Source organism: Botryllus schlosseri, chromosome 6, assembly GCF_051294905.1.
Source record: "Botryllus schlosseri isolate E-star chromosome 6, Bs_hap1, whole genome shotgun sequence".
NCBI lineage: Eukaryota > Metazoa > Chordata > Ascidiacea > Stolidobranchia > Styelidae > Botryllus > Botryllus schlosseri.
The window spans coordinates 11,915,302-11,937,848 of NC_137241.1; the positions used below are offsets into that span (position 1 = coordinate 11,915,302).

The following is a 22,547-nucleotide window of genomic DNA, read 5'->3' on the forward strand; positions in this document are numbered from 1 at the left end:
AGGATTGCATATTTGGAAAGAGCATGTAATTTTCGTTCTAGATCAATAATAAAAAAAAAACACAAGATTTTTATTTCTAACTAGGAGTGCCCCCTCAATATCTGCGAACGAGATATTATAAACATCCCGATTCAGATATGAGTTCCAGTGTAATTGATTTCTTTTGTTTCCGATATGGAACTGTCGCCATGACTCCCGTCCTACGGCTACGGCGGCGGTGCCGACGACGTGTGCGTCGTGGACGAGGGTTTGGGGAATTAACCAAGCCCCGAACTACTGCCTATAGATAACTAACCTACGGATAGATGGGCAGCACGAGAGTCACGGTCGAGTGATGCGACAACGGCAGATTTGTTGTCGCTTCATAGCATGAAGCGGGAGCGTAATTGCTAATCCCATAGATGACGACCCGAGCGCTCAAATTAAATAAAGTTGATCTTATTTGAAAGCTACAGTCGCGCTGATTCTGATAATATACATCAAATTTTCATCAAGGCAATGGAACCACCCCGAAATAGCCTTCAAAATATGAAAATCGGTATTGTTCTAAAACAATTGCAACGGCGCAGCACAATGGCCATAAAAACGGTCCGTGCGTGGTTGCGATTGTTTAGAACAGTGTTTCTCAACCCCGAGTCCGCGGACTCATTTGAGTCCGCGGAAGGTCCTTGGTGAGTCCGCGAACACAGGAATTTTCAGTAAATTAATCGGCTCGGCACACTTTTTCTTCCACTTCCGATATGATTTCGGAACATGTAATCGACAGACCTACGGGGCTCGTTCACTTTCGGACCAAAGTCATTGCAGCCTTACGGAGAAAATAGCTTTCTCGTCCGAAAGTGAATGAGCCCCGTCCTAGTCCGGCTTCGTCAAATTCCGATTTGAGAATTAGGCTGAGTGATTTGCAAAATACCTATTTTGAAATGTTAGTAACCTTAATAGCTGTCATAAAAAATGCATAGATACCTCAAATATGTGACTGGCGGCACTCAACTTCAATAGTGCTTTCAGAACTACATTCATTGCAGTAGAATTTATTACCTCGGTGACTTTTCGGGTTTCCCTTATCAAGAATTAACGGCACCATAAAAAGGATAAAGCATTTGTATACAATCTTTCAATATTCCATTAATATATTCCGCTGATTGTCTGTGTAACGTCTACTGAGTATTGTATGATTTGATTCTCTATTATCCCTTTATTATGACTACCGGAGTACCGGTACAGCTGACTTTGGCCAGCTACCGTTCCTTTTTATCATTGCATTGTTACGTCATATTTTGCCAATTTGGATTTTGTTTGAATCTCTTTCTATATGCTTCTTATTGTGCCGTTACCTCTTGTTGGTAAGGGGCATACGATAGTCCTGCAAGTTAATAAATTATACTGCAGTGAATGTAGTTTTGAAAGCAATATTAGAGATACCTCAATAAGCGATGTTTGGCCACGTATATTTCAAACGCAAGAACAACGAAACAGCACCACTACAAATTGATCAGCATTCCAAGCATTATTGGTTCTCCTGAGATTTTCTGTGTCTTGGGCAAACCAGTTGGTTGCAAGTATCACAGGCAAAACGGGTATGCTTTGCACATCTGTCGCATCATCCTGGTTTAATACCAATCACGCCAGGTATAAAACCCCTATTATTGCCAACTGGAATTTTTCAAAATGCCCTACATTTTTGTTCGAGGTAGCCTATTGCTAAAATTGTCATAAGCAATTCTATCACGGTCATAAACTCTACAATTTTGGTCGGATTGACTTGAATTTAGTACGAATGAACTCGGAATTTAATGCTGCGTGTTCACTATTAACAATTCACATACAGAATATGCCAGGTATAAACCCCTGGGACAGCTCGGTATACACACGTATGCGGGACCGTAACTGCCGTACACCAAACCCCCATAATTGAGGGGGGACCTCGAAGGGGGGCCAAAACTATTCTTGAATTAACATAAATTATAGAGTGTTTTTTGAAAATTTATGCAACTTTTTAGAAAAATTATATCATTATATCGTATTCCGAAACTTCTCACTCAGCTCGACCGATAAATCTGAATGCATGAGCAGAGATAGCATAAAATTTTACAGCTATATATATATAGATGCAATCCCCGATCATGTTGACCGATTCAATCGTGAATTATGGAATATTTTCGCGCCTGGCGCGGTTCATTCGAAACAAAACGACTGGATGAACAGTACAAAAATTTCACCGAGAAGTAGCGGTAAAATGGTATCGGAAGAGGGGGGGGGGTGGTCTGGGGGTAAAGCCCACCAAAAGTTAGGTTTATGGCCTGTGTGGCCCAAGACCAACGTTTTGTTATTGAGGGGGGCTGACGAAGTGCTGTTACGGTCCTGCACGTAGGCACATTGCACAGGTTTCCGGCGCGATATACGCTGAGTGCTGGTAATTGATTATGGCGACTTGTTCACTTACAGACTATTTGGAAAATTACAAATCGTAGGTACATGTGCTAATCACAGAAACAATCTATAGTTGTCTAATATAAGTGGAACTCGAGATGTGGATTGAATTACTGAATAGTTGCTTGAATTGCAAAGCCGACAGATGTGGAAAGACAGATTTAAGAAAGCTTCCTTCACTCAATGTTAGCTCATTTTTTTTGATACCGTATACACTCTCTTGGATAGAAAAAAAACTATTTTTCAGTAATATATAGCTTGAGTCCGCGGGTATACTGGCGAGCTTGAGATGAGTCCGCGAGTAAAAAAGGTTGAGAACCACTGGTTTAGAACAATGCCGATTTTCATATTTTGAAGGCTATTTCGGGGTGGTTCCATTGCCTTGATGAAAATTTAATGTATATTATCAGAATCAGCGCGACTGTAGCTTTCAAATAAGATCAACTTTATTTAATTTGAGCGCTCGGGTCGTCATCTATGGGATTAGCAATTACGCTCTCGTTTCATGCTATGAAGCGACAACAAATCTGCCGTTGTCGCATCACTCGACCATGACTCTCGTGCTGCCCATCTATCCGTAGGTTAGTTATCTATATACTGCCATCTCCGGCTAAGCAAATTTGCGTTGTCACCATGTTACAGTTGCATTGTGGGGGATAGGCTGGACGACTTAGTACAGGCGCTTATGGAAAAACGTTCAGTTTTAAAATATATTTGATTCGAATTGGGTTTGTAGTATTTTATACGAATGGAGCTTTGAATGAATAATCATCGTAACATTCAGGATTTGTTTCAGCCCAATATCTCGTGTTTATATCTGTGTTATCTGTGTATTTCGACATGTCGAAGACATCTCGTTTTGGTGGTAGTGTTTGTTGCGCCTATGGGTGCAGTAAAAGGCAGAAAAAGATATCCACGGAGTCATATATGAGAAGTAATAGCGATGGTAGTAGCGATGAAGAGTCTTTGGTAAAGCGTCGGCATCCAAGAACATTTCACCGGTGAGTGAATGGCAGAATATGCAGGGCAGCAAGACTATCTTTGAAGAATCAGTTTCTATTTTTAATATCTCCTGACCATCACAGTCAATCAATGTCCAGATAAGCCACAGCATTAATGAATAGGCCATGTTAAAGTGTCATTATACCAGAACATTTTGTCACAGGTATATGGATGTTGGTATGATCAGAGCAGACTATATCAGCAGTCTCAGCACCATATCAGTTCATCAGTATACCTGTAATAGCATGACCAGCCAGGTCACTGTTTGTATTCTGTAGGGGCAGTTCAGCCAATAACTAGCTTAGTACTCAATCCTTGCTTAAAATTGTCGTGAAGGTTGGAGGTAGGACTAGAAGGAAAGGTATAATTGAGGGCCACACGGTTTTGTCCAGCATAGTCGAGTAATAATTCTATATTTCTGGTGCCAGATGCTCACACCAAAGTTCAAATTGCTAATTCCGTGGTCGAGTTCATTATAGCTTTGTGCGTGCGAGACGTTCGATTTGTCTCGTAAGATGTTTTTTTAGGTTTACCTTTGGCTTTAGATTTAAAAGGTTACCTAATAGTTTATCCTTCTGGGGTAGACTGGGGTAGAAAGTAACAGATATATCTAAATCAAACAAGATAATTTCACATATGTTCCTGCTACTTTTATCATCGTTCATAACAAAGAATGGTCAATTTGGTGTGCTTTGTATCATAGAATTACTTGTGAACTGATACAATGTTCTCTACAACGCAGCTTTCCTACCAATGATTCCCTGAAAGAAAGATGGATAGAATGTATTAGAAGAAAAGACTGGGAGCCAGCAAGATCGTCGGTCATCTGCTCTGATCATTTTTCAGAAAGTGATATTTACCGTGTTGGCGGGAGAATTCGTTTAAGGACGAATGCGGTGCCGACAAGATTTCTGAATTTTCCAAAATATATGAGGCCAAAGGTACGGTAGACACTAGACAGTGACTATATATTTATGAAGTTTGAATTCCAATTACTATACCTTTATTTTAGCCCTAGTTAACATAAAATTCACAAATTTCAGGCTTCGAACAACCGACGAGTGAGACCTTCTGCAGTTCCAGATAAGAAACGGCATTATGAAGCACAAACCGCTGAACCTGAAGTAGTTCTTCACGACCACAGCTACTGTGCGCACACGTCTCCTCGAAAAGTCGTTCAACAGCAACGCCGTAGGGTGGCAGAAATTAAAAAGAGGTTGGTTGCAGCCAGAATGAGAACATACCGTCTGCAAAAAAAGTGAAAACTCTGGATGAGGTCATTGCATCTCTTAAGAAGAACAATTTGATAAGCGATTCGTGTGTAGAGGTAATGTCACAAAAATTCAGTGGTCTACCAAGTGAGCTCTTGCAACGTATGAAGCTACAAGCTGGTGGAAGAGGAGTCAAATACTCTAAGGAATTGCAATCATTTGCAATGACGCTTCAGTATTATTCCACTAAGGCATACAATTTTGTGCGTCAGAATTTTCAACTGGCTCTTCCCCATCCAAGTGTGATAAGACGCTGGTATGGAAAACTTCCCGCTGAGCCTGGCTTTACTAGTATTGCCTTTTCTGCTATCAGAGGAAAAGTAGAGGCATCAGCAAATCCTGTAATATGCTCCATAATGATGGATGAAATGTCGATCCGCAAACAGGTTTTTTGGGATGGAAAACGATACCGAGGATATGTAGACATGGGTACTGACTGTGAGGATGATGATTCTTTGCCTCTTGCTAAAGATGCATTAGTTTTTATGGCTGTTTGTATCAATTCATCCGGGAAAATCCCGCTTGGATACTTTTTCATGAATGGTTTAACAGGATCGGAACGAGCAAATTTGGTCAGAATTTGCATAAACAAGCTTAATGAAGCGGGTGCAACTGTTGCTTCATTGACATGTGACGGACCTTCATGTCACTTCGCAATGCTTTCTGCATTAGGGGCAAATATATCCTCCAGGAACATTGTGTCTAGTTTTACTAATCCGTATTTACCCGATCATCAAATCCAAGTAATTCTAGATCCTTGTCACATGCTCAAACTAATCAGAAACTGCCTAGCAGAATGGGGTACTTTGCAAGATGGTAGTGGGCACCAAATTTCTTGGAATTTCATCATTTTACTGCAAAAACTCCAGGCATCAGAAGGCCTGAGACTTGGCAATAAGCTGAAGAAGTGTCATGTGGAATGGCAGCAGCAAAAGATGAAAGTCAATTTGGCTGCTCAAACAATCAGCAGCAGTGTTGCTGATGCAATCGAATATTGTGATAAAAACCTCAAAATGAGATGCTTTCGGGGTAGTGCTGCTACCGTCAAGTTTTTGCGTAGTTTTGATCGCCTTTTCGACATACTCAATTCGAGAAACCCGTTTGCAAAAGGGTATAAATCTCCTTTAAAGGAATCAAACCAGCACTTATGGCGTCCATTCATGTATGAAATGATGGATGATATTGCCAAATTACAGGACCCCTCGGGAAAGCCTATTGTTGAATCTCGCAGGAAAACAGGATTCCTTGGATTTCTGGTTTGCATAAAGAGCACGCTGAGCCTTTTTGATCGCCTAGTGCAGTGGTTCCCAACCTTTTTCCACCCACGTACCATTTTGAGGTTTTATGCAGTGCTCGCGTACCACCTATAAAAGTTACTCGCGTTTCCGGCATTTATGACGTCATACTCACGTATCTGGCCTATGCGAGGTGTATTAACAAATTCTATTAAACTAGGCCAGGGATGTCAAACATAAGGCCCGTGGGCCGGATCCGGCCCGCCAGACGATTTTATCCGACCCGCATAGCAATTCTGAGTACATTGAAAAAAGATTATATTATCCATCACGTCCACATTAATAAACCAAATTGCAACGTCCGCGTTGACAGTTAAATATCTTGTGTTCATCACAACGCATACGCAGGGCTAACGCAGGGGTGGCCAACCTTTTTGCCATTCAAGGCCGCATTTCGACCACTCGTGAAACCTACGGCCATATTCCAGGGCATAGTCGTAATGAACGAGCTAGACGCCAAATACCCAGGTTAAAGTGTCTATTTCCATTTATGGTAAACTCCGGACTAATCTATTATAGGCTTACTATGCGCACCAAAATCGCGAGTGGTCACTGGTAATGTTAAGGAAGGAAGCGCTCATAGTCGCGCCAAGCGCGAAAAAAATTCAGATTCACCAATGAATTTGGTCATTGATATTAGTAGTTTTACGTCTTACCCTGAAACATTTATCCTTTCTCATCCCGTGTGATCAGATTCACTGGTATAGAGTTGATGTGGAGGGGTGTTTTCAAAAATTTAAAGCAAGTTATAAATTATGATGCATCTTCGGGTGGGCCAATTGGTATTAGTCACTTTGTAGCATGCTGTTATTTCTTGACCTCCCATCAAGATTGTTAGTATAGTGAGGAGCACACGATTCCGAGGTGATATTTCCATGTGATGCGCATCATTTTCACTGATGTCTGCATCTGTATTGTGGGGCTCTGATTACAAAGGGTGCTACTATATTAAAACCGAAAAACGTATAGTTGCATTGAATCGCGCGCAGCGCGAAGAAAATTTCAAGATTAAATAAAATCTTTCAAGAAATCGGGATTCAATTCGGAAATTCGAATTGCATGTCAACGGCCGCCAACACATACTAATTGAATTCCGTGTCTACGGCCGCACAAATTCCCTCTTACGGCCGCACGTTGGCCACCCCTGGACTAAAGCAAAGAACACTGAAATATGACTACTTGTATCGCCGGTAATGCCATTGTTTTAGCGGTTCTTAACTGTATTCAACCGGACATACATCGTATTCTCGACAATTTCATTGCTCGCAAATAATGGTGTTGCGACTCGCTAGAATGAAACCCCTACGGCCCGTGTATTATCTATATATGCTTGATAATAAAGTATTCCAGCGAGAAGCAATGGCACGAGGCAACATTTTGGATTCCGTTGACTTGTCCGGCCCGCGAGCGATTTCAAGACTTCGATCCGACCCGCGATGCAATTTGAGTTTGACCACTCTGAGCTAGGCGTTATCAGCCAGGGTTGATGGGATGTATGGAATTGTTTTTTTCACCACCAGTCACAAGAAGAACAACACAATGAAATAAAAACACACAACAAAAGTCAATTAATTTATTTAATGCGATGGCTGCATTTGTTTATTTTCCACTATAGCTTGTCGATGCGTGACATACGTTTGCTTACAGCGCATCGAAAGTCATGTATGGGGGCAACAAGTCGGTTTCGTTTCTTCTACTTGGTAGTCATCAGGTATGAAAATCCTTTCTCGCATTCCCACGTATAAGGGAAAATTAGCAGCTGGGGAATAAGCGTGAGACAACGGCTTCAAAAAACTCTAAATCAAACTCACCTGAACTAATTACTCCCTTCGGTCGAAAAAAGCAGAATCTACTCGCGTACCACCTGGAAGACCTTCGCGTACCACTAGTGGTACGCGTACCACAGGTTGGGAACCACTGGCCTAGTGGCTACAAAAATGGTGAGGTACTTGCTGATGTACAAGTTCAGTCAAGATCATCTTGAGCTATTTTTTTGTGCTGTCCGTAAAGGAGGAGGCTTCAACAATAATCCTACTTGTCTGCAATTTACTGCTGCGTATAAAAGGTTATTGATGAAGTTGGGAATCCGTGCATCATCAGGAAATTGCGAAGAAAGAGACGCAACCGCCATGTTGGACCTCTTGGATGATTTCAGGATTCAAGAAAGTGGACTCTCTCTTTCTTCCGCGACCTTGATCAGAAAATACGACTTGGAAGCGAAACGACCTATGCAAGATGAGCATGACTACTCCGATGTTCCTAAAATAACAACTTTGTCTGAGTACAAAAGTCAAGCCATATCATATATTGCTGGCTATGTTGCCAAGTCAGCCTACTTTACAGGCCTACCGTGGCAGACTGCACATTATCTGCTCATTGTAAATCATAAACGGTCAAATGAAACAAATAGGTGGAGATGATGCTATGCTGAACGTACCGCCATATCCTAACTGAAGCAAAACTGTGAGGGCATTGGTTCTTATATCAAGAAGCGCATGCTGAAAAATTGTGATATATAGACAACTGTCAGAATGAAGCAACACGGTGTGTCACCAGTAGTGTACGCAAAACTTCAGTGTTGCCAGCCAACAACTGCTGCTGTTGAACGTTCTTTCTCCATTCTTGGCAAACTACTTGGTAAGGACAAACACTTTCTACCCTAGAATGTAGCAAAGTGTCTTTCGTTGTACTATAACAAATATAAATTATATCCCCCATAATGCGCGATGTTACTACTGGAATTTTTCATAGGTCCAGATTTCGTTAAAATGAAGTTTTTCTTGTAAAAATTTGTCAGTTTCTAAGTCAAATAAATTTTTTCAGGCCAAATTACTTCATAAGAACAGACAGTTCCAACCAGAAATTAATATAAGTAGTACAATTCTAACATGTGGGGAAACACCTAATTTACATACATAAGGTCAAAATTAGGACAAAGTGTGGTCAAAATTAAGTATTTTACGGTCGAAATTGTGATTTTTAGGTCAAAATCTTCCATTTTTAGTTAAAAAAATCACTTAAGTCGTAACTAAACAGAAATGAACGCGGAAAGCGGTTTTCAAAGCACCTCGGAAAAATGACCTTATTTTTAGTCTATTCCCATATATATGTCCTCTTTTCGGATCCCTTAATATTGGGGGGGGGGGGCAAAAATTTGTGTTGCAGAGCCCTGCTCTCTCTCTCCTATCCGTTATGTAATATTAACACACCACGTGACTTCTATTCACGGTTGGTATAAAACCAAGTGCATATCGTATATTGGAGTCCTTGAGAATATGAGACATATGTGTAATACAAAACCTACTGTTTGATTTATCCGTACAACATATATCTGGAAAAGGCAAATGGTCGTCTGTTGAACTGCTAGTCAAGAACTCATTCGTCAGGACGTTCGTACCAGCTATACCGCCGCAGTTGAGTATATTTGTAAGTCGTTATCCGTAGTCAACGGACTCGCTGTATAACCTCATAGGCTATTGGAAGACAAACGTTCTATATGTTGCCCTCGAGACCGTGACTAACTTCTAACGAAACGACTCTTTTGCTACTGCATTACCGTATTTTAGCGTTCAAGCGCGAAGATACGGAATTCCACGAAGCACACCGGGATTCAAGATATCCCCTGTATTTCAACTTCTATACCAGTGCTCTTCAACCTTTTTCGTCGTGGTACACCCTTTTAACATTTTCTCAAAACTCGTACACCGCTGACCATATACACCGATAACGCAAAAAGAACGCATTTCGATTCCGTATACAATACGTCCGCATCCCAGTGGGGAGTCTCCATGGCCCATGGACGACAAATACTCATATGGAATTTGCTACTGAGAACTTAACACCGCGGAGAGCCCTTTCTGTGTTCTGTGCCATCACTTATTACTTGAGATATGCCTTGCGTAAATTTTCTTATTGTAGAAGCAAAGCATCCCAGCAGGTTTACATTATATAATATATGTTTCAAAATCGCGAGTATAAATGTCAAGAAAAGATGCTAGAATGACGTGTGTATCAGTCGCGCGGTGCGCGAAAATTTTAGCCCTTGAATGGGTTTCGTCGGAAATATTGGTAGTTTCACATATTACTCTCACGCCACGAAAGTGTGTCTCGGCTTTGGGTAATGAGGACGACTTTCGCTTGCACGCGCCCTCCCACTCTTCATTCTCTCCTGCTTACGTGTGTCCACTTCCAGGACTCTGCTGCCGACTTTGGAGCTCGGCTCACTCTTCTTCTACGCTCTTCAGGACGCTACGTTAACAGGGGGTCAGCGATGAGGAGCCCAGGTAAACCTCCGACGCATAGAAACATCGCAGAGCCGAGACTCGAACCAGCAACAATTGGTTGCATAATCACGGCCGTCAACACACGCTAATTCAAATATGTGTAGACGGTCGCAAAATTATGGTTTTGCGGCTGAATGTGGCCGTACGTCCACATGTTGAGCAGCCCTGGCCTATCCGAAATAAGGATGAATATTTGAGCAAGGCTGCAACGTATAGGAAATGCTAAATACGAATCAGGGCTCGAGGTTATACTAGACCACCATCTAACGCAGTATTTCGCAAACTCGACTCCCTGGCTGCGCAATCATGTATTCTGCGCTATTTATAAGCTTGCCGCAGGAAGCACCAATTCAAAATGTCTGAGCTGTAGCGATTGCTTCCTCGGGAATCATCAGACAGATATCTCAAGCTGAACACATGCCAACGCCACCCTATTTTACTCCAAAAGGAACTAATAAGTCCGTTACCAAAGGTTAAATGATGAGAAACATTTGCTTATGACATCACGCTGTACAATATTACACATCCAGTCCACCTGTTCTGAACCAGAAACTGGTGTATTTATTGTGATAGCTATATAGTCATCGTCTGATTAGTTCATCATAATGCGGATCTGGTACACCCCTGTACACCCTATACGAGTGGTACACCCTTCAAAATTATGGTACACCCTGGGGTGTACGAAACACCCGATTGTTCTATACGATTTCTGCCATACATTTCACCCCGAGAATATCCTCTCAAGATGCTTTAGTCCAGTGATTCCCAACCGCGGCCCCCAGCTAGCCCCCAAAAATATTAAGAAATCGAGTTATGACAAAAAAAATTATATTTATAAAATACACTTGCTTGGCTTGAAGTCTGGAGTTTTTAATTAGGATTGCAGGAAAGTCGTGAGTAGACTGATATCGTTACGTCGTTACGTGAGCTCGAACGGGGCTCAAAATTATTTCGTGAATTAACATAAATTATAGAGTATTTTGTTGAAGAAATCGTGTGCGTCTCTTAGTTTAGAAGCCTACGTTTGGGCGATTCTATATTTTACTGATATAGCAGACAGGAGGTCACGAAATAACATGTTACGGAATCATACTAATGGGCCCTACAGTTTCCAAGACACCTCACTCAGCTCGACCGGTAAATCTGATTACGTGAGCAGCGAGGACAAGAAATTGATGGCAATATCTGTTCAATTCCCGATCATATTGACCGATTTTGTCATGAATCATCGAAAATTTTCGCGCCTTGCGCTGGCTCAATTAACTGTACAGCTAGTTTCGTGGCAAAAGCAAACAAGGGGATAGGGGTAGGGTTATCACCCTATGGGAGCCCAAGACCCAAGTTTAATATTTTTTGGGGGGGCTGACGAAGTGCTGTTTTGTTCCTGCCAACGGGTATACGCCCGAAGACGTTTAATTATTATTGAGGGGCCCTACCTTTTAAAACTGATTACGTGAGCAAAGAGAGGATAAAAATGATGGCAATATATATGCAATTCCCGATCATATTGACCGATTCAATCATGAATTACAGAAAATTTTCGCGCGTCTAGGCGATAATACCTGACTCACTAAACCGCCCCGAAAGCAGCATAATTGGTAGTCCTATAGCTCACGACCGAAGCGTCCGCATAATTTGATAGGTCCGGTCTTTATCGAAAGCTAGTGTCTCACTGATTCCAAAAATACAAATTGAAATCTTTCCAGGGCAATAAGACTACTCCGAAATAGCCACCAAAGGTCGATTGTTCTGAACAATGAGAACGCAGCAACACAATGACCATAACAATGGCCAATGGCGTCAAGCGATCGATCAGTACAATCCCAATTTTCATATTTTGATGAATATTTTGGGTCCGTTTCATTGCCCTGGTATTCGTGCGGCCCCTACCATACTCTGACATTCTAAATTTAGCCCTGACACCGAAAAAGGTTGGGAACCACTGCTTTAGTCGCTTGTCGGCCAGCAGTTTAGCATTCATTTTAGTATAATTCTCGTGTTATATCTGCGCTTTTGTCAATATTGTCGTACAATTATTACGATATCATTATGGCAACCAACAGCGAATCAGATACAAGTGAATCTCAGAAAACAGTTCATACGTATGCCCTTAGAAATTGTAGGGATGAAGTTGCTAGTGGATCCGGCCTACCCGGTGATAATGTGGGCCAACATCAGGAAATGGAAAATGTCAGCCCTTCTGGCGAAATACATCGGTAACGTTTCCCACGACGCGAACGGTGAAACTTCTCGGGATGCGCGGCCATTCCGTCATTCGATTCGTACGAATTTGAGTGCTGAAGCGCGACCGCGTACACGTAGTACAGCCCTCGTTCACGTGAAAACCGCCATAATCGCTCATTTGGGTTGACGAAAAAATATCGCGACATGTGCATTGAAGAAGCTGGACGCGCTATTAGTTCATTTAAAGATGCAACTAATAAGAATCATTCGCTGACTATACCTATATGAAGTGTATGTCACTCTTGATGTTGTATGATTGCGAGTCAAGCTCACAGCAGAGAGTCACTAAATATTCACAAAGGGAAAGCTGGATATTTCCAGCAAACCTTTGTAACAAAGCAAGTAAAATTTTATAGATTGGCAAGGTGCATGTCCGTTCGGTGTTGATTTTTTTCATGCTGCCAGGGCCATCTATAGAATGCTGGTGCGAATATTTCGAGGTGGTTCCATTGCCCTGATGAAAGTTTAATGTATATTATCAGAATGGGCTCGACTGTAGCTTTCAGAAAAGATCAACTTTATTTAATTTGAGCGCTCGGGTCGTCATCTATGGCATTAGCAATTATGTTGCCGTTTCATGCTATGAAGCGACAACAAATCTGCCGCTATCGCATCACTCAACCGTGAATCACGTGTTGCGCATCTATCCGTAGGTTAGTTATCAATAGTATGTCTCCCACCGCATCAGCTTTCAAACTAGGCTTTTGGTTACGTAATAATTATTGTGCGTCGTAAGCTAAACAGGTTTTTGCCATTGCGTCTCAACTGCAACAGCAGCAGTCACACTGCCCTCGACGACCTATTGTAGGATTATTTGAGTTATTCCACGTCGGAAAAATTACCAATTATTCACGATTTCCATTCGCACTCATCCGGATTTTTCATTCGCACCACCTTCGTCATTCGCATTGCAATTTTTTTAATTCGCCCAAGTGCGAACCGTCACACAGGTTGAAAAGCACTATTCTATGTGGCATTTTACGATCAGCCATATTTTTATTAACGTGTACTAATCTCTCAAAGTGTTAACACCGTATCGGATACAGCTTCTCTGTATTGTTCTTTCACTAAACTACGGGCCTTATATAGGCGAGGGCGCCAGACCATGACATTTTTTAAAACTGGGTATTCGAGCGAACAAAAATGAGTATCGCATTTCCAGAGCAAAACGATCATTTGCATCCCATGATGGGGACGAATAACGCTTATGCTCTCGAACATTGATACCTCCTGTGATGCATCAATATGAATCTATCTCTCTGCACGTTCCGCATAGCTCAATTTGCACTTTGACAGTCCATGCGAACGTATTCAGACCGTTTTCACGACTACTTACTTACTTCAGTAGATTTTAAGCCAGGAAATTCTACTTCTACTTCAAGTATTCTTAGATCGCTTTCAAAAGAAGTACTCCTGCTTGTACTTAAGTAGATTTTTGTGTCGCTACTTCTACATCTACTTGAGTAGCTTTCTTGACTACTTTGACCACCTCTGGAAATAAATCTAATTCTAATCGCAATTACACGGTAACGGTAAAGTATAGGTTTAGGTCGTTTGGGTGCTTTATTCAGAGATATAGTTTGCCTTTGTTTTGGGGTGTGCGAAGATGTTGAACGTAATCAGCTTCCAAAATAGGCTGTGAGTAATAGGGATGGTGTGAACCAGTGACGTGCGGTCAAATGAGGCAAGTGAGGCAGTGCCTCGCCTTTCGTCAGGAAGAGTAAGTGAAAACTGTGAAAACCCTCGATGATCATAAATAACTAAATTTGAACGTTTTTTTCGCCCAACATCATCAATTTGCATGATTATCATTCCAAAATACAGCGCGAAAGGAGTGGTGAGGCACAGGTGAGGCACGGGCGTGTTTGATTCCATATCTGCCAACTTAGAGAACGGCGCACTTCTAGGTTTTTGTAAAGCACCACTTACATAGAACAGATGGCGAGGAGTAAGTAGCCTATAGATACCTTTGCATGTGAAGATGGCTAATGTTATGAGAAACAAGACGACTACTCAATCAGCTAACCTTAATCAATTCAAGGCATTTCAGTGACGCTTATAGCCTTGTTAGGTCTTGTGCATCACGACATGGAAATTATACAGATCAGTGCCATTGTCTTTTCTGTATCTTTCAGTATCGTTTACATTTGCATCTTTCTTTAAGCGCTTTGCAATCGTTCACTCTTCCCTCTTCATTTCACTGTCCTATGCATTCAACGTCGGGTCTCGGATGCCGACTGTGTACAGCGTGGCTTACTGTGTTTCTGGACTTTTTCAAGACACTGTCAGTACAGCGGGATCAGCGAAGCTAACCTTCTAGGTTTAAATATATTTTCGAAATGCGAATCTTAATCCAAGGAAATCGACATCCCTAATCAAAATCCTGAATCTGACTCTGGTTCTCAACAGTCCGAATGATATATTCAACCAAGTTTGTTGTTAGTGAGTGACATATTTAGTTTCGCTAATACAGTGTCCATTTCAATCTTGTAAAAAGGAGATTGGACGTGCAAAGGGCAATAGAGACTATAAAAATGAAATTAGGACCTTAAATATAATATTTTTGTTGTTTTTCCTTTAATCCTTATCGTTGAGCAATCTGTATTAAATAACTGAAAAAATTCAAGCATGCATGCACTATACGTATGCACCAATGTAGAATTGCAACGGCTAACAGAGCGCAGAGAAAACGCTCCCGCCTATCTGCGTCTCTTGGTTCTGTTGATGATTTACCTAAAAAACGGAAGATTTTGACCTAACAAATCAAAAGTTTGACATTTTGTCAGTTATGTGGTAGGAGAGGTGTTAGCTAAAAATTCAAAACCTCACTCGAAAGCGAAGAAAGTTGTTCTTCCGGCTTGCAATAGAATTGCAAAGTAAATGTTTGGGACCAAAGCTGATGTAGAATTGAAAACGATTCCCACGTAAAATGATACCATTCGTAAACGTATTTGTGAAACGTCCGCAGATATAGAAAATACAGTAAGTAAGTAAAAGCGGCAAAGCATGGCCTTCATGAGTAATCCGAAAAGGTAGAAGTATTTCATCAGCAGAGACCACCGCTGTTCGAATGTGGGTGCTTCCAAGTGTTCTGGAAGTTTGCATGTGCCGTAAGCCAAAAAAAGTTGAGAGCCACTTTGCCGCGACCTATTTTTCATTTTCAAAGTGTGCCGCTAGGTCAAAGAGGTTGAGAACCACTGGTCTATAGGAAAGGCAGCATTTGCATCACATGATGCGATCGAATGCATGTTGAAAATATATCTCGTGTATGGGATGTGTAGCAATATATACTCAGGTCTCTGCGCCGTCAAGTTATAGGTTTTGAGGGTCCATGAGAGCATTATGACCGGGACTCAAAATCTACTTACTTACTTAGGTTAAAAAGACAGCAATTTCTACTTCTACTTGAAGTAGCATTGGGCTGCTTCGAACAGCACTATTTCTATTCGTACTTAGTAGAATTCTGAAAACGAGAAATGCTGACCTGACAATTGAAAATTGTGACATTTTTGACTCTAAAAAAGTACCGACTAGTTGCTAGGCATTTTAGCATCGGTTGCAACCATGCATGTACGACACAGCCTAAAAAATTAAAAGAGACTGTGGGGGTGAGCGTCAACATAGATGTGCAGAGCCTGGAAGGATTGTTAAAAGAGGATTTGAAGATTTTCTGGCATCATTTACGTCACCTGATTTATTAAAAGAGAAGGGCTGATTACGATAATTGTGCGAGCAACTAAGTCGTTTTATATAGTATCAATTTAGCGATTGTACCTTAATGATATAAAATCGGAACCAACCGAAAGCTACCATGTACTGATTGCTAAAATGCCAACATATATAACTTTTTCCCGGGTCAATGATGAGAATCGGCTTTGTTCCGAACAATATTCCATCGGCAAAACAATCCACTAGAATTACATTGAGGATAATCACTCCATAGCTGGTATTGTTCACATCGACCTGGCCTGATATGTTGTACTCCTCTCACCTCAGCCGGTTGGCTGGTTGCGTCAGCATGGCGAGGCAATGTTTCACATCGGGGTGTGCGAAAACGTCTACCAATGCCCATTTATTCAAAATATACCTGGTAAACGTTTTGGCACTTCATCGATATAAACTACACGTTGTGAATTGTTCCCCATGAATTGCCTGTAAACCTTGAAATTAACAAGGAGTACTCGTCAAGATTGATAGCTGGAAGAATTGTACAAAATAGATGATTTATGTATCATGCGAGCGACATTTTATGGCATCTTATTCATTGAAAGGTTAGGAAATGAGTTTGTAACCTTCATCATTGAGTAGTGTGTTGTGTATATATAGTGTAGCTTACACTGTACGGTACGTATATGGTATTTTATGTATAACCTTAATTTTTCGCTATTTGCATCACGCTTTATGACCTGAGCATGAGCATCAACTTGCATTTGTATATACTGCTTCCTCAAATACACAGGTTATTTTCCAGCAATGTAACTCCACAATTCTCCAATACAAAATCTCTCTTGAATATGCTCATTGCTCATATATAGGCTATATTGCATATGCGGTAATACGGAAAATACTTGACGGCTCGACTATTTAACTTGATTTCAATTGCAGTTGAATAGCAAAGCTGTGACATAACAAATACCATTTTGTATTGTCTGATGCATAAATTTTTTACAGGACCGTTATTGACCAATTTGAAAATTGTAGTCCATTCTAACTTTCAAGGCGATATTGTTCGTGTTTTGAAACAGCCCCAAAGCAACCCATAACCGTGAGGAAATTGGAAAGAATTTAGGGATAAGTGCAAATCATTATCTTATGGGATTCTGGCACGGCGGGCATTCCATGAGAAGCAACCATGTCGTGTTCTACTCTGCTGCAGACATTGCTATATTTCCAAAGATTGTAGTCCAAATCAGGGCTGTTGAGTCGGTAAATTTTACCACCGACTCCAACTCTGACTTCACACATTTTCAATGGACCGACTCCGACTCCCGAGTCTTTCAACGTACCGACTCCGATTCCGGCTCCGACTCCGACTCTACCGACTCCGACTCCGACTACACAGCCCTGGTCCAAATGAATAATACTTTGACGATTGGTGCCGGATTGGATTGGATTAGATCAGTGGTTCCCAACCTTTTTGTCTTCATTCCCCACTTCAGATTTATTCCGAGACTTCATTCCCCACCAGGACCGTAACAGCACTTTGTAATTCCCACCAAAAATACGTTGGTCTTGGGCCCCCAGAACCACCTCAGCCCCGCTGAACCTGTAGCCTACGCTTTTTCCCTGCAACTTATCAGCTACATTGGGTCTAATGTTTAGTGCGTCACCCTATTTCGACTGAATTCGCGAAGCGCGAAAAATTTATATAATTCGTGTTTGAATCAGCCAATGTGATCGGGAATCGCATAGATTTTGCTCTCAATTTTTTATCCCCGCTCTGCTCACGTAATCAGATTTGCCGGTACAGCTGAGTGAGGTGTGTTGTAAAAGGTAAGACCCCTAAATATAAGAAATGAACATCTTCGGGCGGACCCGTTGGTATATTGACTTCGTTACATTGTGCTATTTCGTGACCACCTATATCTGCTATGTCAAAAGATATGGAAATCACCAAAACTAAAAGGCACACACGATTTCAAATTGGTATTGCTTTACTGGTAAATAATATTTCCCTGCAGGATGGCATTTGTCGTGTGGGGTTCAGATCACCAGGACAGGAACATTCGGCGCCAGTAATTTATCCAATTAAACATATATGTATATTGTAGCCTATATACATCGATGTTTTGGGTCACGACAAGGGCATTCCTTCTCGGCCAAGGTCTTCTCGCTGCTGATCGTTCTGGCACACTTCTCGGAGTTGCATGTTACATGGCCTATAACTTCATATGCCTTGGTGCGTCGTGGCGAAGTCACCATTCCTATAAACTTTACGTATTTTCGTGGGGAAAGGTATACCCAATAGTCAGATATTCGGCAATATTAAATCGCGGGGGAGTTTGGGGTGCTGCAGTTACGGTCCTGTTCCCCACTACCCAGCACTTTTGTCATCACAGAGCAGCTATTTGCTGGTTTGACTACACAAGACACGCAACCATGACAGTACGCAAGACAATCGTCAATAACTGCAACATAAAACATATGGTGAACAGATACCAGTAACGCTCAATATTTCGCGAAAGCGTTATTTCACGTCAAACTAGTCGTTCCGGATGCGTTTGCGACGCCATCATTGGCCATCCAGAGTTAAAAATGAGGTTTTGTGAACAATACGCAATATAATTTTCGATACATATATTCCAGAGCAGTTAACTGGTAACGGTAATTGTGCAATGCACAGTGCATGAGTCTCCGCGAATATGTAGATTCTCTGCATAATTTTGAACAAATACGTCTATTCCCCACCAGAAACGATTGAATTCCCCACCAGTGGGGAATTCCCCACCGTTTGGGAACCACTGGATTAGATGGAAGCTACAATGCAATCTGTGGATAATTTTGTTTGCCTTGTGAATACGACAACCACGTTCAGCTACAACTGCCATTTTACGCCATATTGCATTACATATAATATTGCTTCACTTGTACTATAGCTGGAAAAAGATTTGCCGCTACTGCAAAACTGGTATGGAGATATTCTTATGCCGCAGAAACAGCAACGCCCAAAGCAACGAAATTCGTGAACAGGGAAGCTTATCAAGGCGACAAGAAAACAACAGCAATGATAAATTTGATACGGACATTTTTGCCAATCCGTTGCGGACCAGATATGTCGTCTGATAACCTGCTAGAGTTGTAACCTGAGTCCCACGTAATGTGTGCCTGGGTAGATATACTTAGCTCTTTTCGTAGTAGACGCACGTCCCTGCGTTAGTCCGTGATCTGACAACTTCAACGTGAATGCAACGACAGTATTGCCTCAGATAGATATATTGGTCGAATATGCATGGAGATGGAATATACAGTAGGATATCGCATATGAGTCTAGCTTATAATTCAAATGCACGAGTTGATAAATGGTAAGTCACGTGGTAGCGAGAAGAAAGATATAAGTCACGTGATATACAGATATGGGCGATGTACCATAAGGATGCTGTATCTTACAAAGTGTATGAACCGTGAGTGAGAGCCCGGGCGTCACACCGTCGAGCAGACTACCTCATTATTACCTAGAGATTGGGTCTAGATCTGTTATTGGAATCATTTTTAGCCAGATCAGGAAATCTGGCCGTACCTGCGATATGGTAATTTTCCAAGAATAATTGATTTATAAAGAGGCTAGAAACAGACTAGTGTTCAAATTAGAGGTCGACCGATTATCGACATGGCCGATTATCGAGGCCGATATTTAAAGCTTTCCCGATTATCGATATCGGCCTATGAAGGCCGATATCGCGGCCGATATTTTACATTTAAAAAATTTTTCAAAAATATTAGAAATTTAATGCTCCGTGCTCCGTGTCCGTAAAGATATCGACGACGCAAAGGGCGATATGACAGATTTACCCTTGCAGGACGAGTTTAACTGGGTGAGCAACTGAGCATGCAGAGAAACTATGCTTCCTGCATTACAATCTACCTTTTCTGGACTGATCTGCATCATGTTTTGCTTTTTGGGTTATCCCAAATTTCAACGAATGTGCACAATTAAGCAATAATTCTTTTCAATTTCATTGTTCTCGTTTGTTGTTCAGCTTTCTGTGGCATGATCAAGTGCCATCTCGCCTAATATATAATATTTTTGGTGAAATTGTTCTCTGCTCTTTCCATATTAATATCGGTCTTTCCACATTAATATCGTCCTATGATATCGGTTATCGGCCTTGTGAGTGTGTCGATATATCGGTATCGGTATCGGCCTGTAAATATCAATATCGGTCGACCACTAGATGCCATGTTGCTCGATGCTTCAATGCCCTCCGATGCTCAACGTCATGTAAAATCGCTTCTCTACCATCCAACTGCAGTGCTGTTATTGTCATCAAGAGAGAATAGGAACACTCGAAAAAAAACATTTGAGAATATATATTTTTGTTACGGGACAAACGCAGAGCTCACTGGAGTGTCCAATCAATGTATATATATCATTGGGCTGCAGCATTGCTTCACAAACGCGCGTTTTCCAGGTACTATAAAATATATCCTCACCGCAAAATCAATTTGAGCCTACAGGCTTCGAGACGTGCGTCGATCATCACACCGAGCGAGATAGTGTAATGGTGATGCGTCCGACTTCTTGATCGGTAGGTCGCTGGTTCAATCCCCGGCCGGGTCAGACCAAAGACTCAAAAACTGGTATCCGCGGCTATCCTGCTAGGCGCTCGGCAATCATGGATAGCATGGAGGAGAAAAAAACAGGGGTGCAGAGTGCAGACTAGTATAAAGGCCGTATCGCATCTCCGTCGTCAAAGCATCTCGATGGTGCAGGCGAAAAATACTATCTCTCTCTCTTATCTCCATATCAACCAAATTCTTTCACTTGACGGTGATAGAATAATAGAAGAGAAGCAACGCTCTTGATGCCGAATTGAAAACCCTACCTTCAATCAAATGGGGTCATGGGCAGGTTTTAGCAGTTTTAGAACCCAATAGTTTCCGAAATCAGTCATGCGTAACATTAATCTAATAGTTCTAGATCAGTGGTTCTTAACCTTACCTCCATCGGCCCCCAAGGGGCGCTGGCGACTTTGAAGGGGGCGGAAACGCTCAGGGGGCCGGTATGGGGGGCGCTGGAGAAAAATGGCTTCGCAGTAGATGATGTGGTAGTAGGACATATCCTTAATGAGTATTCAGAGCGAATTAACACCGAAAACTTTGTGATATAAAGCCTTATACAAAAGACATACAGGTTTAATTGTCCATAGGCGCCTAAATGACGGGCACCGAATGTTCTTGTCTTGGCAATCTGAACTTCAGAAGACGAATTCCATCTGGCAGGGAAAAATAATATGCCAGTCAAGAAATACCAATTTGAAATCGTGTGCGTCTTTTACTTTAGTACGATTGGACGACAGGGATATATAGAACTAGATATCCCCGTTGGGCGATATCCCTGTTGGGCGATTCTATATTTTTTTTTATAGCAGACAGGAGGTCACGAAATAACATCATGCTACGAAGTCATATCAACGGGTCCGCCCGCCCGACTATGTTTAATTATTACTTACGGGCCCTACAGTTTCCAAGACACCTCACAATGTTCCCTCTACGTTCTGACGAGTCTGCGCACACTCACAAACTCGCACTGCGCAGACCCTTGGACAACAGTGCGTAACGACTAAAAAAAGGTCATAAATTCGGATTTGTTGTGCGCAACGTAGATTTTCTGTGCGCAGAGACCGTGTCGGCACGTGCGCAGCTTCGAGGGAACATTGCACCTCACTCAGCCCTACCGGTAAATCTGGTAACGTTAGCAGAGAGGACAAGAAATTGATAGCAATATATATGCAATTCCCGATCTTATTGACCGATTTTATCATGAATTATCGAAAAATTTCGCGCTTCGCACTGGCTCGCTAAACAGTACAGCTGATTTCGTGGCAAAAGCGAACAACGTGATGGGGGGCGGTCGGTTTATCATCCTATGGGAGCCCAAGACCCAAGTTTTTTCGGCGGGCCTGACGAAGTGTCGTTTCGTTCCTGCCAACGGGTATACGCCCTAAGATGTATAATTATTATTGAAGGGTCCTTCCTTTTCAATCACACATCACTCAGCTTTACCGGTAAATCTGTTTACGTGAGCAGAGAGAGGATAAAAATTGATATCAATATATATGCAGTTCCCGATCATATTGACCAATTCAATCAATAATTATTGAAATTTTTCGCGCTTCACGCGTCTAGGCGAGCATATCTGGCTCAGTAAATGCACACCCAATGTAGATGGCCATTATCAACAAATAGCGGATAGCCGAAGGGGGGTCTGGGGGCGAAGCCCCCCGGAAGTTTGGTTTATCATCCTACGGGGGGCCCAAGACCGACGTTTTTGGGGGGCTGACGAAGAGCTGTTACGGTAC

General features: G+C 41.9%; 1 long non-coding RNA gene across 1 annotated transcript in view; it reads right to left on the reverse strand.

Moving 5' to 3' along the window:
• Positions 1 to 2,332: 2,332 nt before the first annotated feature.
• Positions 2,333 to 22,547, reverse strand: part of LOC145441029 (uncharacterized) — a 416,627-nt gene continuing 396,412 nt past the window's right edge. Inside the window, exon 2 of the long non-coding RNA XR_013915699.1 lies at positions 2,333 to 2,623. This is a non-coding gene — a long non-coding RNA (uncharacterized LOC145441029). The remainder of the gene's footprint in view (positions 2,624 to 22,547) is intronic.